Source organism: Rana temporaria, chromosome 10, assembly GCF_905171775.1.
Source record: "Rana temporaria chromosome 10, aRanTem1.1, whole genome shotgun sequence".
NCBI lineage: Eukaryota > Metazoa > Chordata > Amphibia > Anura > Ranidae > Rana > Rana temporaria.
In genome coordinates this window covers 16,221,734-16,227,957 of record NC_053498.1, presented here as the reverse complement: position 1 = coordinate 16,227,957, position 6,224 = coordinate 16,221,734, and positions in this window count along the sequence as shown.

Genomic DNA, 6,224 nt, shown 5'->3' with positions numbered 1-6,224 from the left:
TATTTCTTCTGAGAAATCCTCACTTCCTGTTCTTCTGTCTGTAACTCCACACAGTGGGCCAGATTCATGAAGAGATACGACGGCGGATCTCTGAGATACGACGGTCGGATCTATGCGACTGATTCATAAGTTCCGCATAGATCTCCCTTAGATCCGACTGGTGTAAGTGACTTACACCGTCGGATCTTAGGCTGCAATCTACCGCCGGCCGCTAGGTGTCGTCGCGTTTTTTTTACGCGTCGGATATGCAAATGAGGAAAACCGCCGATTCAAGTCCGTACGCCCGCCCGTCGCTTTTTTTTTATGTCGTTTGCGTTCGGCTTTTTCCGGCGGATAGTTACCCCTGCTATATGAGGGGTAGCTAATGTTAATGTTATGGCCGTCGTTCCCGCGCCGAGATTCAAATTTTTTAGTCGTTTGCGTAAGTCAATCGGGAATACGGATGGCCGGAATTTCCGTAGCCGCCGAAAACAATGACGTCCTAGCGACGTCATTTGGAGCATGCGCACTGGGAAATGTCGCCGGCGGCGCATGCGCAGTTAAATCGGCGTGGGAACGCGCCTGATTTAAATTGTACACTCCCCCTAGCCGCGGAATTTGAATTCCGCCGGGGGAGTTACGATCCGATGGTGCAATTTTCGAGGTAAGTGCTTTGTGAATACTGCACTGGCCTCGCTAAATTGCACCGGCGGATCGTAAATCACATAGATTACGCGGATCTAAAGATCCGCTAATCTATGTGAATCTAGCCCCGGAATGCAAGGCTCTCTCCCTTTATAATGCGATTTAAAAATTCCAAATCGCATGACAAGTCGCACCCCATTGCCGGCAATGGAACTGTTCAAATCACTGCAAGTCAGAAAAAAAAATTGCATTATTTTTTCCAATTTTATTGCAACTTGCATTGACTTCTGTTAACCACTTCAGCCCCGGAGGATTTGGCTGCCAAATGACGGGGCCACTTTTTGCGATTCGGCACTGCGTCGCTTTAACTGACAATTGCGCGGTCGTGCGACGTGGCTCCCAAACAAAATTGGCGTCCTTTTTTTTACCACAAATAAAGCTTTCTTTTGGTGGTATTTGATCACCTCTGCGGTTTTTAGTTTTTGCGCTAGAAAACAAAAATAATTTGAAAAAAAAAGCAATATTTTTTACTTTTTGCTATAATAAATATCCCCTAAAATATATAAAAAAAAAAAATCCTCAGTTTAGGCCGATACGTATTCTTCTACATATTTTTGGTAAAAAAATCGCAATAGGCTTTGGTTTGCGCAAAAGTTATAGCGTCTACAAAATAGGGGGTAGTTTTATGGCATTTTTATATGTATTTATTTTTTTGCTAGTAATGGTGGCGATCAGCGATTTATTTTTTATTTTTATCGTGACTGCGACATTATGGCGGACACATCGGACACTTTTGATGCCATTTTGGGACCATTGTTATTTATACAGCGTTTAGTGCTATAAAAATGCACTGATTACTGTATAAATGTCACTCGCAGGGAAAGGGTTAACACTAGGGGGCGAGGAAGGGGGTTAAGTGTGTCCTGGGGAGCGATTCTAACTGTTAGGGGGCGTGGCTTACTGTGACACGACACTGATCGCTGCTTCCGATGAGAGGGAGCAGACGATCAGTGTCCTGTCACTGGGCAGAACGGGGAGATTCCTTGTTGCTGCTCTGTGACCCTATCACGGGACTCCGGCACACATCGGGTCTCGCGGGCACGGAGCTCGCAGCAGGGGTGCGCACGCCCGCGCGACGGGAAGTTCAAAGTAACGTAAATATATGTTACTTTGCGCAGCTGGGTCATTGTTCCGGCGTAAAACTACAGAAGGCGGTCGGAAAGTGGTTAAGTTGCAAGCCGCAGTGAAATTGAAGGTACAAATTGCACTGATCTGTGGCTTTGAAGTGGCGTTATTTCAAAGCCATACTGTTGTTAACCAGGGCACAGTAGCGGCAGTTAATGAGCGCACTGGCAGCAGTCAATGGGCACAGTAGCGGCAGTGAATGGGCACAGTAGTGGCAGTTCATGGGCACACTGGCAGCAGTTGATGGGCACAGTAGCAGCAGTGGATGGGCACAGTGGCAGCAGTTGATGGGCACAGTGGCAGCAGGTGATGGGCACAGTAGCGGCAGTTGGTGGGCACACTGGTAGCAGGTGATGGGCACAGTAGCGGCAGTGGATGGGCACAGTAGTAGTTGATGAGCACACTGGCAGCAGTCGATGGGCACAGTAGCGGCAGTGGATGGGCACAGTAGTGGCAGTTGATGGGCACACTGGCAGCAGTTGATGGGCACACTGGCAGCAGTTGATGGGCACAGTGGCAGCAGTTGATGGGGACAGTAGCAGCAGTGGATGGGCACAGTGGCAGCAGTTGATGGGCACAGTAGAGGCAGTGGATGGGCACAGTAGTGGCAGTTGATGGGCACACTGGCAGCAGTTGATGGGCACAGTAGAAGCAATTGATGGGCACACTGAAAGCAATTGATTGGGCACAGTAGCGGCAATTGATGAGCTCACTGGCAGCAATTGATGTGCACAGTAGTGGCAATTGATGAGTACAGTGTCAGCAAGTGATGGGTACAGTGGCTGTGTTTGATGGGCACAGTGGCGGAAATTGATGGGCACAGTGTCAGCAATTGATGGGTACAGTGGCTGCATTTGATGGCACAGTGGCTGCATTTGATGGGCACAATGGCTGCGTTTGTTTGGCACAGTGGCTACGTTTGATGGGCACAGTGGCTGTGTTTGATGGCACAGTGGCTGCATTTGATGGCACAGTGGCTGCGTTTGATGGGCACAATGGCTGCGTTTGATGGGCACAGTGGCTGCGTTTGATGGCACAGTGGCTGCGTTTGATGGCACAGTGGCTGCGTTTGATGGGCACAGTGGCTGCGTTTGATGGACACAGTGGCTGCGTTTGATGGGCACAGTGGCTGCGTTTGATGGGCACAGTGGCTGCAATTTATGTTTTTTTGTTTTTTTTTCAGTTTATTTTGAGCACCAGCTGCCACTGGGCAAGGGACAGTCAGGCTGGGGTGCGAAGGGCTAGATGAAGCTGAACGACCTCGAGCCAGGAAACAAGGCTGACCTAATATGACTTGAAGGGTGTTAGTCATGTAGTACCCACTTTTCACCACTAGATGCCCCCACCTGTCTTAAGTTCCCAAATTGAAATTGTTTTCCAATAGAAGTTCCTACTTTTTTTTCCTCTAAAGGGGGAAGAAAGGCTTTTACACAAGTAGTCACGGATTCACAAAGCACTTACGCCGACGTATCTCGAGATACGCCGCGTAAGTCTAACTATGCGCCGTCGTATCTGTGCGCCGTTCCCCACAATCTGAGATACGCCTAAAAATAGGCTTCCTACGACCGACGTAACTTGCCTACGCCGTCGTATCATGGGCGCATATTTACGCTGGGCGCATTTGCCGCTCCCATTGATTTTCTATGCACATATGCAAATGAGGGATATACGCTGATTCACGAACATAGTTGCGCCCGGCGCATAATATACGCGGTTTGCGTAAGTCGTACGTCCGGCGTAAAGTTATTCCCCATATAGGAGGTGCAACTCATGCTAAGGGCTGCACCAGGGAACAGAGCCATCGTATTTTACGTCGTTTACGTAGTACGTGAACAGGGCTGGGCGAAGGTTACGTTCACGTCGTAGGCAGTGATCTATCGTATAGTAGTTCCGACGTGATTCTGCGCATGCGCACTGGGCTGCGTCCACGGGACGGCGCATGCGCCGTTCGTTTTAAGTACTTCTATGGCGCTTGGCCCATCATTTGCATGGGGTCACGCCTCATTAGCATGGCTCACGCCCACTTTCACCTACGCTGGCTTACGCCGACGAAACCCAGCGTATCTTTAACAGCGAGTGCTTTGTGAATCCAGTGCTTGCCTCTGTCTGCTGCGCAGGCGTAGCGTAAAAGAGATACGCTACGGCGGCATAAATATGCGCCGATGTATCAGAATCCGGGCCGTAGTGTTCATCTTGTATATTGATGTGGTTAGTTACGGCGGCGTAGTGTAAATGGGGCCGGCGTAAGCGCACGTAATTCAAATGTGGATGAGGGGGCGTGTTTTATGTTGATTCTTGGTGACCCGACGTGATTGACGTTTTTCCCGAACGCCGCATGCGCCGTCCGTGGAATTTCCCAGTGTGCATTGCTCCAAAGTACGCCGCAAGGACGTCATTGGTTTCGACGTGAACGTAAATTACGTCCAGCCCTATTCGCGACCGACTTACGCAAACGACATAAAAAAATTCAAATTTCGATGCGGGAACGACGGCCATACTTAACATTGCGTGCGTCTCCTAATAGCAGGAGTACCCTTACGCCGAAAAAGCCTAACGTAAACGACGTAAAAAAATAGCGCCGGGCGTATGTAAATTTGTGAAAAAAAAAAAAAATGCCATGGGTTCCCCCTCCAAGAGCATACCAGGCCCTTCAGTCTGGTATGGATTTTAAGGGGAACTCCCATGGCGAAAAAACGGTGTGGGGTCCCCCCAAAATCCATACCAGACCCTTATCCGAGCACGCAGCCCGGCAGGTCAGAAAGGGGGTGGGGACAGCCACCCTTCTTACAACCGAACTTGCTATATCTTGCCATAACATTATTACATTGAATTATTATATTTTGGGTAAATGCAGCAGGTGTGTATACAAAATCATACTGATGTACAGTGCTTACATGGCAGTTGACAAAGTTCATAAATACCTGTTTTGAATGTAAGCTTGTATGCTAAACCAGAAAAAAAAGGCATACTGTGTTTTCCCAAAAATAAGCCCGGGTCTTATATTAGTTTTGGCAATAAAAGACACAGTAGGACTTATTTTCGGGGTAGGTCTTATCATGTAATGTGCTGTCTTCTCTCCCCCTCTCCCTCCCTGCCTGTCAGGAATCCCCAATGTGAAGTTAAAATGCTTGTAAAATCCTATAATCCACTCTATTACAGTATTATATAATGTACAATGTGTGTTTCTGTAACATAATTGTAGCAAATACCTTCGTTATAACGCCGCTCTGCGCTTCTGTGACCCTTTCCCGCAATTATATTACAGAAGCACACACATTGTACATTATATACTACTGTAATAGAGTGGATTTTACAAGCATTTTAAACTAGGGCTTATTTTCGGGGTAGGCCTTATATTGCAGCTCACCTAAAAAATAATGCTAGGTCTTATTTTTGGGGTAGGTCTTATTTTTTTATCTAACCACAGTAAAATATATAGCCACAAATGAATCATCACAGACCACACTGGGTACAAATGCTTTGTTTATTCTTATGCTTTATCATATAAAATATAAAATTCAAAAACATGCAATTTTTTGAGAATAATACAAAAATATCCGCTTCTTTAAAAAAGTGAAATATACAAAAGAGGTAGGGAGATACAGTACGTTATAACCACATTCCTCTGCGTAATATGTTTTTTTACTCTCTGGTCTGAGCATTGTAGGCAATCTAAAGACTTACTTCTGTCAGTCCACCAACATTAAAGTGGATGTAAACCCGAAAATGTTTATTTCTTTTTTTGATGTCACAATGTAGAGTATAAGATTTCCTATCATCTGTGCCCAGTCTTGCCACACAGATTTAATCCAGCTCTGAGCAATCCTCTTTTATTGTTCAGTAAAATAAAACGGACTTACAGAGAAAAACCTTAGTTCCGCCCCCTTGCTGTGAGTGACAGGTTATTTACATATCTCATGCACTATCCTGGAGACAGGCATTATTTTTTAATTCCCACCCCCCCACTCCTTTTCTGAAGTCATGTGGTTACTTTTTTGGATTTTGACTGGATGTTGGTGATCATAGCAGAATTTAGTGTAAGGAATACACAGGAAAAAATGCATGTTGACAAGGGGCGTGTAGAGGAGGGCGGGGAGTCTACTGACATCACGACTCCACCCACAGAGCTCCAGACAACAGATCCGCCCACAGAATCTTCAGTTTTTCTTATAACAGACAGAGGGGAGACATGTGACAGGTAAGGATACATGCAGGAGGCATCTACATCCTTATAGATCAGCACTATGGGAGGAGTTTAGAAAGGATGAGAGCGGCTTTACATCCACTTTAAGCTCAATATCTAAGAAGATTTAATTAAAAAAAGAACTGTGCTATTCCCGAGTACAATACAGAAGAAGGAGAGTGCATTGTACTGACTTATCTATCTGCCCCCAGACCACCAATCTACTTGATGT